This window comes from Alexandromys fortis, unplaced genomic scaffold, assembly GCF_014885135.2.
Source record: "Alexandromys fortis isolate MF-2015 unplaced genomic scaffold, M_Fortis_MF-2015_v1.1 scaffold_42, whole genome shotgun sequence".
NCBI classification, from domain to species: domain Eukaryota; kingdom Metazoa; phylum Chordata; class Mammalia; order Rodentia; family Cricetidae; genus Alexandromys; species Alexandromys fortis.
In genome coordinates, this window is record NW_026067934.1 from 3392393 (window position 1) to 3418335 (window position 25943).

Genomic DNA, 25943 nt, shown 5'->3' on the forward strand with positions numbered 1-25943 from the left:
AGCACTCTTATTTGCCAAAGACTCTCATTTTCATCCTAACTGCCAAGAACACCGTGAGTAAAGAAAACCAGGAAAGTTTCTTCAAAACTACAAAGCTGGGTCCTGGAGAGCTATCTTGGTGTGTACACAGCTTGCTGCACAAGATTGAAGACCAGAGCTCAGCTCTCCCAGACTCATGTAAACGCCAGGCATATGCAGGAGCCTCACTGTAACCCCAGTTCTTGGAAGGCAGAATCAAGCTGGATGGTTAAGCTAGTTTAGTCAGTGAGTTTAAGTCAAATGAGCAACCTTGGTCAGTATGTAAATTGGAGAATGAGTGAGAAAGGTACCAGATGACAACCTCACCCACAGGCCCACACATGCAAGCATACATACACACATGCATAGTTCACACATGAACATTTATAAAACCATAAAAACAAACAATCTGGAAGTGGTGGCATATCCCGAATTTTATACTGTGAATTCAGTGCCAGCCTCATTACACAGTGAGGCTTTATGCCAAAAAACAAACAAACAAATAAATACAAGATTGGGAAAAAAGCAACAACAACAAACAAAAAACAAAAGTTACCTTTATGAAATTCTCAAAGAATAAAGAAACATAATCACAAATTTAAAAACACAAAGAAGAAGGTAGAGGTCAGTGGCCTGGGTGAAGCCTGGATTCTGAGGTGGAGCTGTTTTCCTAATCCCATGCTTCTTCAATGAATCACTGCATGTGACTGCGTGTGACTGTCCAGTCAGCGTCTGGTCGCTTGATTCATTACTCACGGCCGGTCCTGTGGCATAGATCACATGACAATAGTATTTGGTTAAGTTCAATTCACACTTGTCCTGCTTCCTTGAGTGTGCCCTCCTTGCTTCTCAGTAAGAAGGTGAACAGTCCGCAATACACAGTGTGTCTCTGCCAGATAACTGGAATATTTGGGAGTTCCATTTCTTTTTAGAAAATAAGTTTATTTTATTGAGTACATATATGAATATAGTAGGGGAGGGCACCACAGCACGCACCTGGATGTCAGAAGACGACTTCATGGCATCTCTCTTTCCTTCCTGTGCATCCCAGATAATGACCTCAGACACCACCAGGCTCGTGCACCACGCAGTTTACCTGCCAAGTTCCGCGGTTCTCATTTCTATTACTTTTTAAATTATTATTTCAAAATTTTACTTCCAACATACTTACTTATCTTTCTTCCGTAACAAAATATCCATCAGTTCTTGGACTCGACTGTCTGATTCCCAGACATTCTGAGTGAAGGAAAGTGGGGTTCTGCCCTCAAGTGTCTTCTTGGTCGGAGCTTGGAAGGAGATGACTCGTCGCCGCCCTCTAGTGGAAAGAAGCCAACCGGAAACTTCCAAGCCCAGCGTCTGGGTGGATTGTGTTTTATTTAAAAGTGCCTTTGTAAACCGGTAGCTTAAAACTAAGACGTCATTGTTATGTTGATGCTGTAGTACACTTGACCCCAGTTCCTCAGACTATAAAAGCCCATGAGATGCTCAGTGAGTTCCTGAGCCAGGTTGTATTTACAGCAAAGGACTTTACCAAGTGCATGTTAAATTTCAGTGACAGAGGTGATGAAGAAATACTAATTTGGATGCCATAAAAACATTTTTTCAGTTCATAAGTGACAATGAGACTACCCAAGCTTTAGGTATCTTTAGAAAATTCCTTTTATCTGTTCAGGAAGTGGGCTGGATCAGGTGCCAAGCATAGATAATAAGAGAAAGAGGTTGTGCATCCTTGATATTGTGTATTCTTCCATATGGTCCCCCCCTCTCCCTCCCTCGGCCCTCTTCCTTCCCTCTTCTTTCCTCTCCTTTTCCCTCCACACAACAGCATGCTAAACACGCTCTATATCGCAGAGGTAACCCCACCTCCTAGAATTTCTTAATCTATGTATTTCCCACCACCATTAACCCTCTACTGAACTCGAGAAGCAGTAATGGAAGAACTCAGAACATGAGACAGAGCTGGTGTGGAGGTTAGATTTGAGTTCTGCAGTGTAACAGAGAGAAATGAGGAGAAAAGAGAATTGAATGAGATAGACGGTGCTTAGTAGTGGCACCCGCAGAGGAAAAGTTAAGGCAATGATTTGGAATCATGGCGAGATGGCTGTGATTTACCCAGCGCCTAATGTGGAACACATACTACGCTAGCCCTGCCTTGCATATTCTCCCTTTAAACTTAACAACAGCTATTTCCTGTCACTACTCTGTCAGCTCTGTAGTTTAGATTAGTAACAGAGGTATCAGGGAGTGAAGCTAGCAAATGGTGCAACATAGATACCATGTCTGTTGAATTATAAAGCCAGTTCCAACAGCCACACAGTCAAAGGATCCCCACACACAGTGGCTTGTCACTGAAAGTGCAGAATGTTCTCCCCACAGCTGCGACTAGGACAATGGCAAGGACCTTCTCTTCTCTGTGTTTCCATGATTTATTATTGTTGTAAAACAGGCAGCGAATCACCTTATCCTAGTTACTGTCCATTGCCTTCAGTGCTTTGCCTTGCACCTGTGCTTATTATGTACAAAGCAAAGAGCATCTTGCAGACTCATAGAATTATAGTCATATTCTAAACCTGTATTTATCTACTCAGAATCTAAAATCCAATATAGACAGTTAATTGAAAAGGCAATACCTCCCAGCCTGAAATTTATTTTACAGATGTAATTTAAACCTCAAAGCCTTTATTTTGCTCCCTATGGGATGAGGAAAACACTTTTATAAAGACCAATACAAATGATTGTGAAATGTTATATGCAGTAATTAGGCTTTAATATTTTCAACAACAACTAATAACTGCAACTTTTAAAGATGCTGTCATGCTGCAATTAGCACTGCTTTAAGACCTGGAAACAAAGTGTCTCCTCTTGTAACAGATGAGAATGAATTTTTACTGGGGTAGGTCAACTCCTGCCTGACATCTTTATGGCCCACTCTGTCTGATAAGCATGCCCTATTCCCCACTGACATGAGAACATTTGAAGGAAAGTATCTATTTTTATAAAGAGATTTTCTTGATGTCATTCTTCTGGATGTTTATATTCATGTAAGGGAAGCTAACTATTGACGGCACTAACTACTAATGTCTGTAATATAGATTACTGTGTGATTCCTCTGACGAAGAGGGACACAGGTCAGGGCTTGGAAGACAGATTGGTCTGTAAAGTGCTAACTGTGTGAGCGCCTTCGCTGGATCTCTGCATCCATGTAACAAGCTGGACATGGTAGTGTAATTCTGTAGTCACAACCTGGGAAAGAAGGTAGAGACAGGTGGATTTCTGGCCATATTAGCCAAATTGGTCTCAAATTACTAGGAGGATAGTGATTGAGTTCAATAATTGATATAGACCTCTGGCTTCCACATATACCCATATACAAACATATAAAGATACACAAACAGATGTACACATGAGACATACACAGCCATCAAACATGACACTTAACTACAAGTCATATTTTAAAACTGTTTGCAAGAGATGTTAAAAAATGGAAATGAAGGAAGCAAAACCTGAGGGTACAGGAAAATTCCTAATCTACAGTTAGAAGGTCTGTGAACTGCAGTCTGTGTTCAGTCTCCATTAAGGGCAAATTGGGTTGAAATGAGATATGGCTGATCTCAGCAGCATTAAGCTACTTCTATTTTCACCCACCTACACTCTCTCTCCAAGTAGTAATTCCTGGAAAGTTGCTGTCAAATTCATTGCTGCTGAATAAAATTCAGAATACAGCAGTCATTTCTGACCTATGTTCAATGTAGATTAACATTAAGAACTGAAAGAAAATCTAGATTTGTGTTGCCTGTAAGGAAATGGTCCAAGAGATGTAACTCTGTTGGCTTTTAAACATCATCTGGTGTTCAAGTCAGGCAGACAAGTTTCTAAGGTTTTAAATCTCTTTGTCTTTGTTGAAACTTGACTGATCGTCAGCTCTTTTTCATCTACAAATTGCCCTTCTAGGATTTCTTGGGAAAGTGATATGGGAAATATTTAGCATCCGTCTGGCTATTTAATTCTCATAAGGCATTACCCTGATACAAACATTCCCTCTTCTTCTCATCCCCCAACTCTTAGCTAACACAAACTGCTGAACCAAGAAATTATCTCAGTTGAAATATTTTCTGACAAAAAAAAAATGCTGACCAGTTCCTCAAATTTAGTTTGCCACCCTCCATTAGCAACTTCTTATTAATTCCATCATTAGAGTATGCACATTTGACAATATCAGTAACTCTGAGTACATAGCTCATTAATTCCTAGAAGAAAATCAAGGCTCTGTTGTAAGTAGTGTTTGTTGATGGCAGCAGAGACCTAAACTCTACTCACACAGCTGCTCCTCTCCATAGTGTAGAAGCAATGTCTCTGTTTTCCATGGAGGTGATCCATGCACTTCTCTGTCTTATTTCATATTTCATCTCTTTCATGTCAGTTTCCTTTTGAAATTGATGTCCTTCCGTGTGCTTTTTATTTATACTACAATTTTGAAAGATTCTTCAGCAAATTCTACTGACCTTGATCAAGGCTTGCTGGAGTCTCTGCCATCAACTGTATAGCATTCATTGGGTCAACCCATTGGTCGTACAAAATTAGATTTTCCTACCTTGTATGTATGTATGGAGGAAGGTGGAAATAATTGATGCTGTAGAGTCTGTGTGACTGTGAGTATAAGACTCTGACACTTTACTATTAACAGCAACCGTTACCATTTATTGAGAATCCATTTGATTTGTTATCGGAATTATTATGCCCATGTTCTGAGATAGAATACTAAGAATCTAGATAAATGAAAGAAAGCAATTTGAGTGTCAAATCTATGTACTTTATGTCACTGACACTGTTTGGTCAGAAATGACTCTGTAACTCCCTCATTCCCTCATTCTCTCTCTCTCTCTCTCTCTCTCTCTCTCTCTCTCTCACACACACACACACACACACACACGCACATACGCACACACACATGCACACAACATTCTAGAAGGCAAATTTCTTTCGATGTGCAACATTTGGGAAAGTGCTCGAACTATAACTCAATTTCCTATATTTTGGGCATAAACTGGAGAAATAACATTAGATATTTGGGTACATCTGATTAAAAGTTATTAATGTTAAAGGACCACACAATTCTCCTCACACAGTTTCGTTTATGTCTTTGTAAGTATTATAGAGCTAGTTTGTATTTGTTGTTAATTAAACACTGCTTTATGAAAGTCAGTATCACGTGAATGAGTTTCGGTGCTGATGAGACTCTCTCAAAGCACTTAGGGCCCTGGTCTCAGTTGGCCTCAAAGCGTAAGTGCACATAGGAAAGAGTGAGATTTCATTCTCAGAATTCTCAGGGGGTTGGACTTGACTTGGGCTGGGACTCCAGGGTAAAAGCATTCCAATGATACTCAGAGACTCTCCATTTCACCGTTTTCTTTATGAAGCAAGTCATACAGAAAATAGGCATGAAGACAATACAGTCAGTGTGGAAAGAAAAAGAGGAGGAGACTCCACAAAACCAAGAAATGTAAGGCATCTCCTGCCTTATGGCAAAGTTGTTTACACAATCTAAAAATTTGTAGTTACCTATAAGGTCCTTTTTCCAAAATTATCATATAAGTGACTCCATACCTAGCTTAAAAATCACCAATAAATGAGCATTCATCATTTGACAGAGGCATTGGTTGAGTTCAGATTCTTCTGAGGCTCTGTCACAAATGATAACCCCTATCAATAGGACAATGAGGACTGTTTTGATCTTCTTTTAATTAATATTGAATTTTATGTGTCAGTTTAATACAGGCAAGGAGACACAATTATGCCCTGAGTGCAGTAAGTCATACGTTCACAGATTTTGACAGACAGACGGGGTAATTTCAGTAGTAGGAGTTAATTTGCACTGGCATTAATGCATGAGAGGGTTGATGACTGAGTCTAATCGTTTCCTTGGTACTAGCTTAGTGAAAAAACATGCTTCATGAGCCATGCTGTAGAAGGTTATTGATTACGATGGCGTCTCCAAAAATGTATTGTTAAATTCACTTTTCTTCGTAATCAGACTTTGACCCTGAATTTAACTTTAAACACATCTTTTTCTTCCTCCTGCTTCCTATTCCTTTCATCCCTCCTACATGAAATATTGGAACAGACGTAAAAAGGTGGTGGAATTTATAACTTCTTTTTAGTTGCCCAAGAAAGAAATACTTTTGAAAAATGGCTTTTAAAAATTCAGTATTATCCATCTTATTGACCATTGCATATAAATAGATTGCATGCATTAATGCAGACAGAAATAAGTTTATGTTTTATGAGATTGCATAGTGTCTACTCTGCAAATGTTCTGTTTCTTAGGAGCTGTGACCAGTCAGTCAGTCAGTGATTTAGGAAGAGTGCCTTTTCCTTGTGTGGAGATGGCGTTTGAAAGGGTACAATTTCAGGTACCTTTTTTGAATACTTGTTTTGTATTCTGCAGTGTCTACACTTCACTACAACCATTGGCGGTGTCAGAGAGATGTTTAAAGACTTAAATTTTATTATCAGGATACCTTATTCTCTACAATGCACCTGATTTTTTTTTTTCATTTAACTAAACTAAAATACAGCATCTACACAGGATTTTATTGTGTCCAACTTTACTCTGCTATTCAAGCATGGTGTCTTTTGTCCTAATTCTTACCTAGTTCTAATCACAGGCTTGCTACAGTAGTTTAGTATAATATTGTCATATTGCTGTTTCTTAACAGAGATTAGACCCTGGTTGTGTGTGTGTGTGTGTGTGTGTGTGTGTGTGTGTGTGCTTCCAGCGACAAGGTTTCCCTTAAGTTTGAAGGTTAATATAAATGATTTTCTACCACTTCATCTCAGTGGGCAAATGAAGACAAGTGAAGAAGGGAACACCAGCCTACATGACCTTCATGTTGAAATGAATTTTCTTTAAACGTACATATATACAGCCTAACACATGCTCATCACACATGAAAAAAAAAAAAAAGGACTGGTCTCTCTCTACCTGGTTGCTAGTTGTTGACCTTTAGAAATCCTCAATGACCAACTAGTTCATTTTCTAGTTTTTGGATCTACTTACACTAAGTCAGTAGTGAAGGGTATAATCTCCAGACGTGGTACCCATCTATCTTGCCAACCTGGTCTGCAGAGGATAAAGATGTTGGGTGTACAGGCATGCCCTGAAAACTCAGCACAGAAGATCACATCTGCCATCTGCCCGAGTTTGAGGTTAGTCAGTGCTACACAGTGGCTTTCAGGCCACCTACAGAGCTTGACCCATCTCTAAAACAAGCAAACTAAACAAATAATGAGTTTGTCATATGGGGAGTGTTGGCTTACTTTTTATTTTATTTCCAGGTGAAAAACATTTGAAGTCATAGGTCCATTGCTAACGAAGCGCATTTGTTTTTGATGGAGTGCTAATGTGACTTGGAGGCCCCTTGTGATCAAGTAGACCTTGTAAGCAGATGTTTCTTCCCACTTTCTATTTAGGATAGTTGGCACTTCATTATAATTCTGTCTTCATACCCAAAAGAACAGAACACAGCCATAAATATGAGCTTTATTGTCTCAGAAATGAAAAGCAAAAGGATTGAAGCACTGAAAGCAATTGGAGTTTCAGCTTTCTCATTTTTTATATTGAAAGGATGATCTGCCATGTTCTTTCTGGTTCACATTTACTTCTGTGAATGTATACCCACCCAGCCGTTCTGTGGAGCAGAGACACTGCCAGGAGGCATCATGGACTTGCATTAGCTCTATACTAAAGCATATTATATAGGTACATGGAGACAGTATTATTTTTTATTTGCCTTCTATAAGTGCTTCTTTCTAAACTAGAAAATTTACCTGAGCATATGATAAAAATTGAAGATTGTATCAAAACTGCAAGGTTGACATTTGATTTCTCATGATTTTTAGTTGGAGCCTGCCTCTTTTAAGACAGACTATTTAGTGGTGTGTAGACACCAGAGCTATCATTTTAGTTGGAGAACAAAAATTTTTCACTACACCTTAGTAAATGTTTCATAGATGCCAAAATCACCCCCAATTTAAAGTTTGTGGCTTTGTATAACTTCAAAATAATTTTGATTGTAAGAAAAATGAAAAAATCATTAAATGTAAATAATCCAGAACTACCTCTACAACATACATATTTACAAACATTTACCAAGCTTTTGCATGATAAAATTGAGTTTCTAGGAGATGGAACGTGTTTTAAAACCCACTAGGGCCCAGAGTGACTACCCAGAAAGTATTTTTTGCTAATTAAATCTAGTTCCTGATCTAATAACCATTGAGTAAACCTGCTGAAAATTTGTCATCTTTAACCTGGTGTTCAATGGTTGGTAATTATTATGTATTAATCTTCTCTAAAATTAGCAGATTAGGAAGAGTGTGTCGAGTGGGCAGCTACAGGACCCCACCTGGTCTACCTGACCAGATCCTGTGCATGCTAAGAGCTACATCAGTCTCTGTGAGTTCGTGTGTGTGTTGTCTTGTTGAGTTAGACAGCCTTGATTTCTTAGTGTCCTCAATCCTTTGGGGCTTTTACATTCTTTCTACCTCTTCTTCAGTGTGACTCACTGAGCTCTTAGAGGAGGCATTTGATGGAGACATCCAGTTTCCTTTTGTTCTTAGTTGACACTTGAAGTAATAGGTTGCATCATGACACTTTCTTATGTAATTTCTTCCTTAACCAAAAATCCCCTTTCTGCTGTCATATCATATATGTTATTTTACATTCTCCATTTTGTATAATGTACTTCCCCCCCCCCCGTAGTCCCTTTCAAGATTCATGACCTGCACCTGAACTCACACCCACTGCATACTCCAGTACCAGAGAGAAAATGTACTATTTGTCTAACTGAGCTAGGGTTATCTCACTTTATGTAATAATTTCAGAAGCATCCATTTTTTTCTGAAAATTCTTCCTTGCTATAAAATTTGATTGTGTGTATATACCACATTTTCATTATCTTTCATCTGTTGATAGACATTGACGCTGAGTTCATTTTCTTGCTACTGTGAACAGAGCAGCAATGAACATGGATGTGCAAGTATCTCTGTAGTAAAATATAAATTCCCCTGTGACTAGAACAACAGCAAGGGCTAAGAAAGAAAGCTGTGGATCAGTAGGCCAAAAGCCCTGAAGGAGGTCGTGATGAGTCATTTTTCTGAGTTAGAGTTGGGAAAGAAGCTGGAAGTCTCAGAGCAGAAGTTCTTAGAGGAATAAGGGAAACAATTGAAAGCAGACTTGAGGAAGTACTGAAGAAATTGTTATAGAATAGGGCATTATATCACAATAGACAATACAAGCTTTCAGAGAAGTACAAGTTGTCTTTGATTCCTTCTTAGGACTTCCCTGGTGTAACATGAATAATGAAAACCCAGAGACAGATATTGGGGTTCAAGCTGAAGATCAGAAAAGCAAAACAGCCAAGCCACTAGAAAAGTCTTACCTCTACCAAGGCTGGGTAACTGTAGACTGAGACCTGAGTCTCTTTCTCCTTCCACCTCATATTCTCATCTAATACTGTAATTAAAGGTGTAAAATCCGTAGTACTGGGATTAAAGGTGTGAGCCACCACCATCTGGATCTGTTTCTGCCTAGATCTTGTGTAGACCAGGGTGGCCTTGAAGCCACAAAGATCCAGCTGTTTCTGTCTCCCAAATCCTGGGATTAAAGATGTGTGATAGCCGGGAGGTGGTGGCACACGCCTTTAATCTCAGCACTAGGGAGGCAGAGGCAGGCGGATCTCTGAGTTTGAGACCAGCCTGGTCTACAAGAGCTAGTTCCAGGACAGGCTCCAAAACCACAGAGAAACCCTGTCTNAAAAAAAAAAAAAAAAAAAAAAAAAAAAAGATGTGTGATACCACAGCCTGGCCTAGTTTTACCCTCTGATTTTCAGGCAAGCTTTATTCATTAAAACATAGATAAAATATTACAATACCCCAGTCAGTGGGCAGGTAAGCAGAGGAGTCTTGGAAGAGCTATGCTCCTCTGACTGAGAAGACTGTAGAACAAGCTTCCTCCAGGCACAGACATGCTGTCTGAGAAATCAAATTAAATTCAGCCTTGAGTTCTTCCTATAGCATAATAAACAGTCTCTAGAGACATGGCATTTTACTGTGGCTCAAATGACTTGGTTAGTTCTAACAGTGCTGATGCAGTTTCACAATGCCAATCCTACTGACAAAAGGAACTTCACTTTTCAAAAGATGATACAACCTCAGAATCACCCATAAAAATCACCTTCCTTTTGAGAAACAAGGAACTTGCCATAAATGAGGCTATCTTGTAGAGTTACATTGTAAAATGTGATCCAACTTTTCTTCAATGTCATCCTTGAGACACTGGCCTGTGTTTCTATTAATAATATGCAAATGATATGGAAATAGAACATGCTGTGTGCTTCATCTGTCTCAGCGAGTGGTTGCAAGATGACAAAGGTAAAGAAAGAGCTGCTGTAGTCTAGAAGGTCTTTGGAAGAAGGAAATCTCACTCAGCCGCCGCTTTGGATAATGAGCCTGGGCATCTCCATCAGGCAGAAGGCAGCGGATGAACCTGAGGTATTGACTGCTTTACAGAGAAGCAGACATTTTGAGGCTCACTTTCAAAATCAAAGCTGCGGAGAACGATGAGTCCACAACAGATAGACAGGCTGATGAAGAGAGCTGTCAAGAGAATTCAGGGCAAGGTGTGGACTTGGGTGGTGTCAAATAGCAACCCTCTGCAGCCCTCCAGGGTGGCTGCTCCTTCCGCTGAAGAGGGGTGGGGCATGCTGACAGATGAAAGAAAGCTCTGAAGACAGGTGGAGCACATCACAGGACAGCTGGGAAGTAGCCATTCATTATTTTCCATATCACTGAAAAGTGTCTCATTCTCCCTTAGAAGGCATACACAATTGCTGCAGCGCAGAGGCCAGTCTCACAGATCTGCAGTTGACTTCTTGGGCTCAAATGTTAGCTCTTTAGATTCCTGGGGGCTTTTGTTTTTTATTTTGTTTTAAGAAGTGCACAACCTAAATTGAATATTTTAGCTTTTTATCCTTGAAATGAGAATGGTGATTTTACCCAAACCCTAATGCTGTGTGCATCAGATGAGACAAATTCTAAAAGTGTGTAGCAAAGTGATGACCACAACAAAAGTCCTAAAGAAACATGAAGAGGTTGGCTTAATTCTCAGAGTAAGGGTTCAGTTACACAGGCCATCCATGTCTCAGAGGATTTAGAAACAAAGAAAAAAGATCCTACTAGTAAAGGTTTAATTATTAGAAATTTAGAAATAAATAAAAAAATTACAAAATACTGTTTGAAGGTATAATAATTTAAAAGCCACTATATACATCCAGACCATATTCCATCTAGTTGGCAAATGTGTTACAAGATTAGCAGTGAGATAACTGTATTCTGTAGAGGCAAGAAAGACAAGGTTTCACATGCGTATATTAGATCCCTTTCAAAGCGATGGTAATGAGCACTCTAGCAGTGTGTTAAGTAAACTGTTACAAAGCATGCACTCAAATCATTCTGTGTGAGAGCAAGTGAGAGTTTCATAAACAGACCAGCTCTCTGATCCTGAGGTTGCTTTGCTCCGCCATACTAGCCTGCATTTTAATAAAATGCCACTTCTCTCACTGACAGACAGAGGTTGTCTAGTATGAGCATCGAATGCAGTGTGTCGGCCGTGTTGCTCTCCAAAGCGATACTACCTGTGCCTATGTGATATTTTCCTCTATATTTGTAATGGTGGTCACTGCCTTAGCGGTTTAGACCCTAAGCGACAGCCGGCGTGTCCAAGAACAAATGTATCTAACAAGGGTATTCAATAATGGGGAAGATACTCAAGGAGAACAATGCGTAGATACATTACAGTATATTGTTTTCTAAACATTATGTCTGCAAAGGAATGCAGAAAGAAAGCAGCCACAGACTATTGGCTTGTACGTGTACACACTACAGAAATTGATGATGGCTTTTTACATCAACAAGAAAGGGCAATTTAATACTTATGTGGCCATTCACATTTGCAAAGGCAGTTTTTAGATGTGATTCTCAGCAATACTCAACCATTAATGGAGTCAATTTTGAGCTTTCCATGCTTGGCTCATCAGTAAGGTCGGCATGCTGACAGCACTGGCCCTCGATTATTTCATTTGTAGGTACACTTTGTAGGCTTTCATGCCAGAACAGTGCCCGGCCTATCTGTATAGAAAGCAAAGTGAAGAAGTCGCACCCCCAACATGACACTCAGGCTTGAGCATATGTTTATACGCACACAATGTCAACTCCTTTAAAGAGACACTGTGTGCATCGCAGATGGATGCTATTGAGCTGTGTGCCGATTACAATAAATTTAAGGATATTAATAAAGAACCCGATTCCAACAATAGAAGTATGTGTCAAACTAAGACAGTGCTCATTGCGGGAGCTAAGAGATCATTTATTCTGAGTCATATGAATGAGCAGTACCATGGAACACAAATTCGGGTTGCTTTAGACTACTTGTTCCAACACAGAAGCATTTATATGAACCTTTTCCAATTACAGGACACATTCAGCAATAAGCCGCAAGTCAAGACAATTCAGAGTACAATGAAGGGACCATCAGGCAAATGGGTAGACTAACAGGGAAGTGTGTGGTACAGGCGTTAGGTTTTAATAAATACCGTTTTAGTTTCAGGTTTGTAGAAACAAATGGTTTGTGAATATATTCCAAAGTTTTACCTGATTGCTGAAAAGATCTTAGGTTAGACAGGGGGAGAGAGAGAGAGAGAGAGAGAGAGAGAGAGAGAGAGAGAGAGCGAGCAGGAATAGCCATGAAAGACAGTAGCACAGCCTGTTTCTATATTTTTGTTGTTGTTGTTTGGTTTCATTTTGTTTTTAGACAAGTTCTCTCCATGTAACCCTGACTGTTTGAGAGCTTGCTCTGGAGACCAGGCTGGCCTTGAGCTCATAGACATCCTCCAGCCTCTGGAGTGCTGGGATTAAAGGCGTGCACCACTCTTGCCCATTCTTGTTTCTAATTTTGCAACTTTCCAACTTTCCAAAATAGCAAAGTTGTGATCAGCCTTTCAGCCTTAGGCAGTCTTTTACGGAAGGAAGTGCAGCTTCAGTTCTGCTTGTTGTGACAATTTTTCCACAGATGGAAATTATGGTCATGATCAAAGTAACTCATCTATAACTTGTAAAATGAAACAGGGGATTAACATTGCACTGTCAGTAATTCAGATTAATACTTAATGATAATTAATGTGATAGGAATAGCATCTCAATTCAATATTCTCACACTGCCCCTGCCCACTTCTTCCTATCTAATGTCTGTATCTCCTCTCTTGATTCATAGAATGCCATCTTTATTACCTCTGACTACTGGGCTATTATCTTCACTTAAATTACCTTGATAGTAGATTTAATTAAAAATATAAATCTCCTTAGTCTGCTGAAATCTTTAGAGCGTTTCAGAAATTCTTTCATTTTTTATTGTTCTGATCAATATTTTTCCTCTTGTATTTAAAAATCTAGGCTAAGATTTTGTTGTTGTGATAGATTAGATCACGTGATCAATATCTAGTGGAGTGTTCTTAAAGTAAAATTCAATTTTAATTATGTGGGGCATTGTGTGTGTGTAAATGTGTATAATGATACATAACTATTAGCAGATAAAGCTTAACTGAGCATCAATGCAGCCATGACAGGCTGCAGACTAACAATATGGGGACTAGGCCTCACCCTTACAATAACCAGGAAAAGCCACAAACTGTACCCTGTGGGGGACGAATCAGAATTGAGACAAACAAGTATTAGATGCTCCAGAACTTTAAGAATAGCTTCCCAAACTTTTATATAGGCTGTCAATTTTCTTACAGCAACACCAGTACCAATCCCTGTTTGACAAGACTCCTGCTACCCCACTCTTCCCTATCCCGAGTTCAACCCCCCTCTGAATCTGGAATTCCCCTAACCCTGCATCCTTTACTCCTTAAAAACCCTGCCATAGCTGAGCTCAATGCTCTCCCTGTGTTGAAACAGGCGGAGAGTCTAAGCTTGAGCTTGCCATAAAGGCTCTTGGCTTTTGCATATTAACTCAGACCCCATGACATTAGCAAGAGAGCAGAAGTTACAAATTTTACAAATAAAGTTTTCACTTTGGCTCACATGTTGCTAAAACAGCAGCAACACACTGAAACTGTCTTCAGAGTATATATGTTTTGAGTATAATCTTTCTTAGAGTAAAAACAGAGTTAATCCTTTGGATATACGGAAAATGTGGTACATTTACACAATAGAGTACTACACAGCAGAAAAAAAATAACATCTTGAATTTTGCAGGTAAATGGATGGAGCTAGAAAACACCAGTTTGAGTGAGGCAACCCAGATGCAGAAAGACAATGATCACATGTACTCACTCATAAGTGGTTTGAAATAGAGCAATGAAAACTACCCACAAATCACAATCCCAGTGAACCTAGACAACAATGAGGACCCTAAGACATACATGAGCTCCAAGTAGTCTTTAACGTATGTAGACCTTTTAACAACCACTTAGTCCTCCCTTTACTCAGTTTCAGCCATATTCTAAGAACTTTTACATTGGTAGGGATCATGGCTACAGTGTAGGATATTGAGAAATTAAGACTCCATTCCATTCACTCAGTTTTAAGTGCCTAAGGAGAACCAACCTGCCTTCACATGATGTTTGAAAGTCACCTTTATAGTAAGGACAAACTAGGTTCTTTGTGATTAAATCTCTGATTCTCAAAGAGTGTAACCTTAACTACAAATGGTTCCATGCTGCATGTTCCAGAAAGCCACAACCATGCCTTTGTTTCAAAGAGTTGTTAGGACAATCTTGCAGCCCTACCTTTGTTTCCAAAAATTTTCATGGCCACCTTGTAGCAATCATCTTGTTATGCTGCTCCTGTGATCCTCCTTGTTGCTTGACACCCCTGAGCTATGAACACCCTTATGGTGCCTGTGTTCAATTTTTATCTCTTGAACCCCGCCTCAGGGGGAGGCAACCCATGTACACTAATGAAAGCTTGCTTTAATAAATTATTTGGCCATGAAGATTTGAGTTAATGGTCTTTCTCCTTTCATATTGGAATTAACAAAGGATCAAACTGACTTATTTAGAACTGACTGATAGATTTTGCATTAGATAATGCCAGTCAATTTCTGTCATCTAGGGCGTGGTGTTGGGAATATTTCCTAACTGAGCCTCTCTGCTAGTGCAAAAAAGTCCAATTAAACCAGATAGACCGAATCAAAAATGCTCACGTTTAATGAATCTGCATGCTCTCCGGTGGCTGGGAGCACGGCAGGGGGAAGACAGAAGGAGAACATACCCAAACCTGAAAACCGTGTGTCCCCTTCCTGTGCTCCTCTCACCCCTGTGGGTCCTGACGCTCCCCGGGGAGAGGTTAGCACTTGGCAGGCTGGGAATTGGAGTCCAAGTGCTTGGCAATTCCCAAGCCAGGGGCTGGGGTGACTCTTCCAACTCATTAATACATGTGGAAATGGGAATATTATTGAAGCCATGTGTCAATGTGAAAATGTGCTTATCCACAGAGGAAGAAGTAAGATGCCTGATATAATTATTTGGAAGATAATTATTTTTGCTTTCTTCTTATTCTTTTGTTTTTCTCCACCATAAAATGGAAAAATATATTAACTTGTTTTGCATAAGTTCTCTGAGGTTTGGAGACATTAATAAATGTATCCCAATGAAATTAAGTTGCACATTAGTAAATAGTTAAGATATGTTAAATATAATCGTAATTATCATTACAGTTAATTTTTACAGAAAGTTAGGTGTGACTCTTATGATTCTGCTACTGTGGAAACTGAGGACCAGAGAACGTGGTTCTCCCTCTGTCTAATTTGAGGAAGTATTTGAAAGTTTAAATAGCATTAATATAAAATTGCTTTGAAAAACACAAATAAGAATAGAAATAAAATATTTTGAGGGATTATTTTTAAAAAGTGAACAAAAATATAACAAAGAGGTATTAGGTAAATATACAAGTGGTGAAGAGAGAATGGAAATTTCATTATATGGCTTCAGTTATGGGCAAGACTCTCATCACCAGATGAACAAGAAATTGTATCCTGGGCAGCTATTGGCTCCAACAGTAAAAATCTCTTTAATCTGACACTTGTTTATTTAAACTACAAGCCATTAGAAACCAATTCCATCTTGCAATCAGCTCTGTTACTCTTTAATGAAAATGCTAGAGAATCAAACACAATTAATTCAAAGTTTGTTTCATGAATGCACCTTTAATATTAATGATGTTCTTCCATATACACAAGACATTTTCCGAGATTTTTTTTCCTTCCCATTTCCTATAGGAAAACCTGAATGAAAATTAGTTAAAAGGTATGAAGAGTGCTTTTGTACTCTTATATCGATAGCATGTGATTTGGTTTTACTTATTTCACTGAATCAAATGACCTTAAATTAGCTGACTTAAGAAGTATATTTTCTATGTGTACCTCCTACTGATTATGTTTATAAAAAAAATGCATTTGGCCCTTAGGCCGAAAAAGTTACGCGGTTAACACCATGATAATAGTAGTGATTTCCAGCAGAGGCTGTGCGATCCTTCCCTCTGTAATTTGCTAGCTGTTTCCTACAGCCCCTCACAATGGCTGTAATCAGGGTGGTGATTTTCTCATGAACTCTTCCAAGATCTGCCCATCACTGCTTCCACTTCACGTGGCTTGAAGTGCTGATACCTTTCTGTTTGTTGTTGATTTCAATGAGTTTTTTTCCTTAATTTTTCCCTTAATTTGCACTTATAAAGACTATAAACATGAGCCAATAGCTATTTTTTCAACAAGAAGCACAAAATTCGGAATTTTGTAACCTCTGTAAATGCCAGCAGTCATTAGACAGCTACAAAATGAATACAGAAGCTATTGATTTCAGAGATTAAATGTCAGCACCAGGTTCACATGGGGAGGCCATTAGAAACTGGATTTTTAACATTTTCTTTCTATTCTCATGGACTTTATATACCAAGTAGCTTAGTAGTGACAGCGAGTAAATCTAAATATGTAAATGTCAGTGCCAACCACTGTTTATCCTGACAATTGAAAGGGGAGCTCAATGAGGCAGACATTCTGATTTATAGTTCACTGTTACCATCTTAATTGCCTGCAGGGGTGCCTGCTCTGTATCTGATCCTCAATAGGGACTTTAAATAAATGATCGAATGTGTATGGCTAAAACCCCATTAAGTACACACATGCTCTCTCTTGGCTTTTTAAATGATTTTCGTTGTATTTTACTTCCTTCTCGAATCATCCAGATAATTTGTTTCTTTGTATGTTATTAAAAATCTCACAGTAGGGTTAAAGATAAGTTAGCCAGTGTGAACTATGCAAACTTCCTTTTACCATATGTGGTGATCCAACATATGACCATCGTTTCATACTGAAAAGTTGCTAATAATATTTATTCGTTGATAGCCATCAAGTAGAGTTTGTTTTAATAATATTAACAGCTAAACCTAATCATCATTATTATTCCAGTTCTAAATACAGATTAGAAATCTCTATTATAACACCTTCCTGATGTTGTGGGCATAAGTGTGGGTTGATTCAGGTAGAGAGACACACAAATGTGAGTAGCACCATTCCCTGAGATGTGGCACTAGACTGAATAAAGGGAAAGAGCAATCTGGATGTTAGCCTTCTCTCTCTGCTCACTGCCCAGCTTCCTCCCACCATGACTCCGTCTGCAGGATGAACCAGACTGTCAAACTGTGAGCAGAGGAAAGCCTCCTCCTTGAAGATGTTTTCTCAGAGATTTTGTCACGACAAAAAAGAAAAAAAAGAAAAAAAAAAAGAAAAGAAAACCAACCAATAAAAACGGCTTAAAGCATCCAGAGACTTCTTTTGAGAGTTGGTTCTTCTCCTATATTAACTCTTTGGTAATAATCTTGACTTTCCAAATGGTAACAAATAATTCACTCTGTTCTACCTGTTCTCAGTAGAGTAGCTCAGGAGGCGTGAGTAATAAATAATAGCTGGTCATCAAAACACTGTATTTAGATGAGAAGCAGAGTGACCATAACAGAGTATAGAATTCTTCGCCAAGCCTTCAGGACTGTCTAAGTAGGATGGCACCACCTTTCACCAGTGTTTCAAGCTCACACTTGGTAACTATGGTCAAGCATTTATACATTTCATCGCAGGTCTCACTTTTTTAATAATATTTTAATTTCCTTGAGATGTTCACTCTTTCTCTGAAATTTTCACTGAATTTGGATCATATCCATTCACCACCACCTATCTCCAATGCTCCAGGAACCCTACAGCCCATCTTTATTCTGAACTCAGATCTCTCGTTAAAACTACTTTTTAAATAACTCCTGAGTCCAATCAGCTCTGCACGGATATACATAGGTGTTTAATCACCTGCTATGCTATCAGCAACCTCCCTGTGTCCAGATTCCCAAAGAACAGTCATTCTCCACCCCACTTCTGGCCCCAGTAACCACCAGTTGCCCAGAAAGCATCTCTTCTAGTGGCGAGGCCTTGGGAGCCCCCCCATCATCCATTCTAGAATTTTTACCAGCTTGGTCATCTAAGGCTTAATTTTGCATTTTGTTTCAGTGACATTTTTCCTGTTGCTTCATTGGAGTTTTTCTAATTATAGATCTTGATCTCAAGGGGTCACTGCATGTTTTCCTCCTTCACAGATGAAGTATTTACATAGCAAGGCAAAGCTAGCAGAACTTTCACACTTCGAGGTAGGAACAGTTTGCTTTCTGGATTCCAGAAAGGTACCATACTTCTATCCTGGAAGACAAAACCTCTGAAGTAATCTGTTCATCCCCTGAGGCTACTGCATTTAGGAGTCACGAGAGAGTGTGGTCTCAGGGATGAGAAGCCTCTAAATGATGGGAAAGGAATCAGTCCAGGAGAGATGCCACATCTGTTGTGATACGAGAGTCTGGAGAAAAAAATAATCTACAGTAAATCGAATGAGGCGTTAGAAGCTCAGGGGGTTCTCTGCAAATAAGTCTTAGTCCCGCTAGGAATTCTATCACATCACTTTGGAGAGATTTCACATTGATTTTCTTTGTTATTGTTAAGGGTTTATTAATACTATTTCTTCGATGCCTAAATAAAATGTATTGAACTTTCTTCTAACTATAAAAGTATACCACAGCAGAAAGTTCAGAGAAGTAAAACATGGAAAACATCATGATTCTAACCTTTATATAACCATTATTTTGTATTTTTAGAAATGTTCTCTTTTCTCATATTTCTTAAATGAAATCAGGTTGTTTGAATTTAATAGCTAGCTTTTTCACTTTCCATCATATATAAAAGTATTCCAAAGCCACCAAAGGCTGTACTGCAATGTAATTTCGGTGGCTGTCTCACATCCATCACATTCTGGATAAACCATAATTAAGACTTCTGCCCCTTTGGATTGTTTTTAACTTTTCATTTGTCTTCCATCACAATCTCTCGACACTCTGCCTGTTCTTCTAGTATATCCAATTTCAATGCCCTGTAGTTAAATGTGGGAACAATTGCTTACTTAGCCGAGGACAACCTCAGCATTGAGATTACATATTTTAAAAATTATTTCGCTACCAGCATTTTAAATAGTGCAATGGATATTGTGTTTGTACTCAAATTATATGTACAACTCTAATAGTTTTAATAAACACATAGATTCTACAAGATACAGAATATAGCAAAGATTAAAGTCTGTGTTTTATGGAATACTTGACTTATATGTCTTTATCTTATAGCCACTGTCCTTTCAAAGAGCCCAGAGTCCCCCTACAGGCTCAAAGACCCAGAGAAACTCCTTTTAGAGTTTCTTCCTTCATAACGGAGCATATCCTGAGACTTAAATTTCCAATATCCTGTGAATAAATGTTGTTGTCTATTATATTAGGTGCATTTTTCTTTACCTATTACATTAGGTACATTGTCAAAAGGTTTCTTTCATTTTAAATTATCTGTATGTATGTGTGTGTTTATGTGCCTAAGTATGGGCATGTGTACGTGAGTACCGGCACCTGTTTCAGACTGAAAAGTGTGTCTTATCCCTGGAGCTAGAGTTGGAGTTACAACTGACTTTTAGCCACTCAACGTTTGTTCTCTCGAAAAGCTGGGCATGTCTCAACAGTCTCTAAGGCTTTACATTAGGATTCTGCTCCTTTGCTCATTAGCTATATCCATCTAACATGTTCTGTATCGGTATTCTCTATCTGCAAAATGTGAGGCAAAATGTCTATCATAAAACTTTGAGGATAAAAGATATTTATTATATAAAAAATGACACATAAAATTTTTGCACAAACTATGCTGGGCATGGTGGTACACCACATTTAATCGCAGTGCCTAGGAGGAAGAGGTAGGCAGATCTCTGTGAGCTTGAGGTCAGCCTGACCTACATAGTTTCACGATGACTGGGGCTAATTGGAAGACTCTGTATCAAACAACAACAAAAATGATCAGGTAATAAGTAATGTACCTTTTTAATTTTTATATCCCCCATTACATAAACCCTCCTTACACTTAAAAGTCATTCTGTTTTGTTTTGCTTTTTAAATATTAAAGATTAGTAACTTTGTTTCCTTAAGATTAAGGCTTCAAGTAGTTCTCATCCATTTGACAAAAAGCAAAAGCCAGTACAGTGTATTACATGCAGAAGAAACACTAGTGTCTCTTGTCTCCCCTTCTTTTAATTATCATCAACTGGAAAGTTACTATGTGCCAAAGGAACCCCTCAGATGCTGCATATTGGCAAAGGGCAAGGTGTGTGTTTTGGAAACACACGTTGGGAATCCTGTCCCTAGTTCTCATCTCTTCTAGAGTCTGTCACAAATTGAAGCTTCTTTTTACAAAAGAATAGGCATATGGAAGAACATTGTAACTCAGCCAGCCTACTTGGCTAAAAGTCTGCAGCTGGTATCCTTAGCCAATGGAGTGGTTCTTTGGACACTGTAATTAATCTCTGATGGAGAATTTAAGGCTTATGCTGAGAGGACCCATAAAGAAGCTGTCCATCCCAGCTGAGTCATCTAGTCCGTAAGCCAGGGTCACATTTTCCATGGTCATATCTAGTTTTCTAGAGTTAAATCTTGAAGAGCTCTATGATAAATCTATTAAGGCATAAAAATAGACAAGAAGCAATTGCAAACCCCCAAGAAATGGGCAAGAGTCTTTGCTCCCAGATTCAAGACTGCATCTGAATTATCACTCCTAAAACCTACAGGAATGAAGGCCTTGTGCTGCAGGGAGTGACCTGCAGACATTCATCTTATTGGTTGGTTTTAGTTTCCCTGACAGGCCTGAGGCAAAGGATGCCTAAAGGAAAAGCTAAGAAGGACCAAGTGTTTGCTCTTTGCTCTAGCAGTGCTCCAAACGTTGATTATTGTTATCAATACAAAGCCGTAATCATGGGAACAGAGGAAATCTTTGGTGACTGTCTAAGTGTCTTTGAACTTGCTGGAGACCCCAGAAAGACTAAGAATGGCGCCTTATAAATGCACAATACCATGTTGTGACTAATAATGGGTTCTTTTGTCTTCTGGAAAACTTAGCCTCGTGAAAGAACATTGTAGCCTTTTTATAGAATAGGTATGGAAGTAAATGGATCATCTCATGTTTCTCATTCTTATCTTTTCTATAACAACAATAGACACCACACAATAGAGAAAATGCATGCCGATGAAGAGTTCCTTAGGGCAAGTTTGGTTTACTTACAGATAATTAGAAACAGGCAAAATGTTCAAATTAACTGTGTGGTTGCAACTTAATGTTTTAAAAGTGGATGCCGTGTGGCTGAGGTTGAGAAGAGGGACAACACTGGAGGGAAATGTGAGTCTGAATAGGAAAGTGTGAGTCAAGTTCTTGCCAAACAAGTATGGGACCTGTGTTTAAATCTCCAGAACAAATGTAAAAGCTGGGCAAGGTAATGAGCATCTTTGATCCCAATGCTTACAGAGACAGGAGAATCCCTGGGAGCTCATGTACCAGATAGCCTGATATGCACAGCACTGAAAAACAAGCATCAACAGTCAAAAAATTAAAAATGTATAAAATAAAAGATAAATGGTCTCTGGGGGTGGAACCATATTCCCCCTAGCAGTTAAGATCATTTGATGTTTGTAAAGATCCAGGGTTCAGTCTGTAGCACCCAAGCTAAACAGCTGACATAGCCTCTGTCTTCCACTCCAAAGGATGCAGTGCCTTCTTCTGACCCCTAGAGGCACCAGCATATACATGTGAATAACCATGGAGACATATACATAAGTAAAAAATAATCTTTCTCATGGATTTTCTGTTATATCCTACATGGTGTAATGACACACCAAGCAAATCCCAGCTAGGGGATAATTTTAGAATGTACTCTTTATTAAAATCACTTCCTTGTCATATTTATCTTTATTACTTATTATTTATCTTTATTTATTTATCATTATTATTATACCAATCAAAACACCTTGATTTACATCAGACACAATGCAAACAGACAGATCACGGCTTAGTGGGCATTTCCCTATAAATGTTGAACTAAAATATCTGATGCCTAATCTCAAAACTGAAGGACCTTGCTCTCTAATAGTGGAGGTAAGATACACATATCATTTGAAAATATAATTATGAAAAAGGAGATGATTGTAGTAGATGCCAAGTGAGTGATATTACCAAGAATTCATTAAGATTTTGCACAATGGTAGGGTTGGACAAGAGATCTGTAAACATGGAGTCTAGGGAAGGAAGGGCATCACAAAATTATCAGGAGTACTGCATCCTGAATGAGGGACAGAGATAGGAAGAGATGCTTCAGCTTCACATGAACATTAGTGAGGGTGGGGTGGAAGGGGTGACATGTGGCAAAACCAAAAGACAAGAACACACAAGTCAGGAGCTGATGAGGCTAATTATGGAGAATACAGCTCTAGAAGGAAGCCACTGTGCACACACCTGAAACATGGCTGTGCCTAATAGGTGGGAGACTGAAACTTTCTAGATTTGTTGAAATTCTAAAAATAGATGGCACTTTTATGTACTCTCAATATCTACATAGCAATAATAACTATTTCAAAGGGGTTTCTATTTGGCAGATCACTTTTATATCCAATCTCATATTGGATTCTGCAGCAATCCTGAAAAGTAAAACCTGAGATTCCCAGAGTTGAAGCTTAGCCAGTATCATGAAACTAGAAGGTGTCTTGCTACAAATGTGAACACGGGCATGACCTGAACTGTGTGTACTCACCCCACCATCCACCTTAGATGTCAGAAGGTTTGATTGGATCACCTGGCAGAAACTGGCATTTTCTTACAGGGCTGAGAAGTGAAATGATGTTTTGAATGGATGAAAGTTCAATCCCACTATGAATGGAAGAGATTTTTGATTATTCTCTCTTGTCTTTACTAGAAAATGGTTTATTTGCAATTCTTCCATATTTAACCATGCTCCACATATAGATTTTAACCTAAATTAGATCTCTGGGAATGTTGTGGTTACTTTCTATGTCATCCTAACATTAAAATTAAATAGAATGTTCACAAAGTTTCCAACTTAGTTATGATATCTCAGTGATGTGTAGAAACCAGTTGTTCCCCTTGGAGTGTTTATCTGCTCAGTCACTTATTACCAGGGGTTAGTACGTATTTGGGAGGCAGTGCAATGAACACACACTCTACAGTTCTAGAGTTTACAGGATCCTCATTTCCATCGATATTTGATAGTAAAATTTAGCTCATATCATAATCATAAAAATTGTCATGACCCTGATGTTGGAGAGGCATCAAGGAAGCTGCTGGGCTCTAGAGTCCATAAAGGGTTACCCAGGAGGCGATGGCACTGAAAAGAGACCAATTCCCCATAATATATTACAGCGAGGGCTGAATGATGGCACCTCCTCTCTTCCCTCTGGCTGTATGTGAAAGGTTTCATTTGGCTTCTTGCAATTTCCAGGAGGATTAAAGCAGAAATTATGTAGCCAAGGGACCCATCCATGATAATTGAATAGAGTTGGTTAACCTTGACTAAATTTAATTTAGTCAATGGAAATGGTAACAGGCAGGACTCTAAAAGACAGATGCCAATCCACAGTACTCTTTATCAAATCTCTCCCATCATATTCTCTAATGATTCACTAAATTGTTCATAATTTTTAAGGTTAAAGCTAAATGCCTATTGTTAGATATTATAAATTATGTTTATATTTCTAACCCTTTTATAGTAAAAGGATTATTGTGCAAGATATAAAGGTATAATGAAAAATCAGGCAACACTTAAATGTATCTATTGGTTATAATAACTGTGTTGTATTTCTTTTAGACTCTTCGCAAAAAGACCAAAACCATTACTATATTCAGATTTGGCTAAATTATAAACATGTTTCATTAATAGACCAAACAGTTTAAAATTTACATGTAAAGTTATGTGTTTGGGTAAAAACCGTTGCTGATTATTGATAAAGTAATCTCTCTGCATTTATTTGTAAAATCCTTTTCAACACACACACTGCTAACCAAAGTCTTATTAACACAGTCTCTACACTGACTTTAATTCAGGTAATTTAGGGTACCCGAATGAGAATCCCTCAGGTGGTATCCATGTATGTTGGTTAGTTTTTGTCAATTTGACTCAGTCTGCAAGTCCCTAGGAAGAGAGAAAGTCAACTGAAGAATTCCCTCCATCAGACTGGATTGCTTAGAAAGGGCCCCGTCCACTGTGGGTAATGCTACCCTGAGCAGTAATCCTAGGTGTTATAAGAAAGCAGGTGAGCTAGCCAGGAAAGCAAGCCATGAGAGCTAGTCATGAGAACAAGCCACATATGGCCCATGCTTCAGTTCCTGTCTCCAGCTTTCTGTCTTGAGATCCTGCCCTGAGTTCCCTCAGCAATGGACTGTGATCTGAGAGTTTTATGATGAAATAAGCCCTTCCCTCCCTCATTTAGTCAGAGTTTTATCGCAGCTACAGAGAAGCAAACTCTGAGACTCTGCTAGTTTAGTTCTGATCTCTGTTGAATCCACAAAACAGCATTGACCAAGCTTTCTGGTAAAAGTTTATTGCCCTTCATAAAGACATTTCATTTAGAATAAGTTTGCTTCCAAACAGTTATAAAGGCTAGGTTAGCCATTGAAACTTTAATACTTTAATGTCAAAGTAACTAGCAGGTATCTAAGCTACATTTTTAAATGTGAAAACAAAGTGTGAAAAAGATATAACCTCCATGAAATATTTAAATTTGAATAATTGGGGGATAATTTTTCTGTAATTACACATTTTTCCTAGAGAAGAGTAATGTCACGACATTTCAGCCCGGTGTCTTATTAACATCTGCTGCTGTAAGTTCAACCCCTGGCATGAAAGCTTCAGTCGAGAGGTTAGGTAGGGATACAAAGCAAGCCAGCTCACAAGACATCACCCAGCTTGGTTAAATTCTGCTTGTTAAAGGTTCAAGAGAATGATGTCTCTGAAATAAGGAGCAAAGTGGGAACCCCGTTGTGATGTCATCTATTTATTTATTTGCATGTTAGAAGTATTGAGGAGATATTATATCTGAAGTTCTGTAAAAGCCATGGAAGGCATGTGACACTGGGTGACTCAGGCTCTGGATGGCCACCAGGTGACTCTTACAATGAAGAGCTTGATGAAAGGAGTTGTTTTGTTTAATACGTTTGATAGCCTTCAACCCTCCACCCACTTTTGGTCACTTAAAGTATGGTTTAAATGGGATTTGAAAAAGAGGATTTTACTATCTGCTCCTTTCCCATTCCCATTGCAGACATTTCCTGTGGTACCATTAATCCATTCATTAGTAACCTTTAATTGCTTTATTCATTTATTCATTATGAAGCTAGGGAGTTTTGGAGTCACACAGGGGTCAAAAGTTGAGATTCCTGAGGTCTCAGCAGCCTCTCTGAAGGGGTTCAGAGTGGG

General features: G+C 38.7%; 1 protein-coding gene and 1 long non-coding RNA gene across 2 annotated transcripts in view; one reads left to right on the forward strand and one right to left on the reverse strand.

Annotated features, from left to right (window-relative positions):
- Positions 1-25943, forward strand: part of Nrxn1 (neurexin 1) — a 1063094-nt gene that overhangs the window by 260892 nt on the left and 776259 nt on the right. The gene's annotated exons all lie outside the window — the stretch shown is intronic.
- LOC126504049 (uncharacterized) lies at positions 587-1300 on the reverse strand. Its single transcript, XR_007592474.1, has 3 exons — positions 1190-1300; positions 1015-1114; positions 587-782 (listed from the first exon to the last, which is right to left on the reverse strand). It is a non-coding gene; the product is annotated as an uncharacterized lncRNA (long non-coding RNA).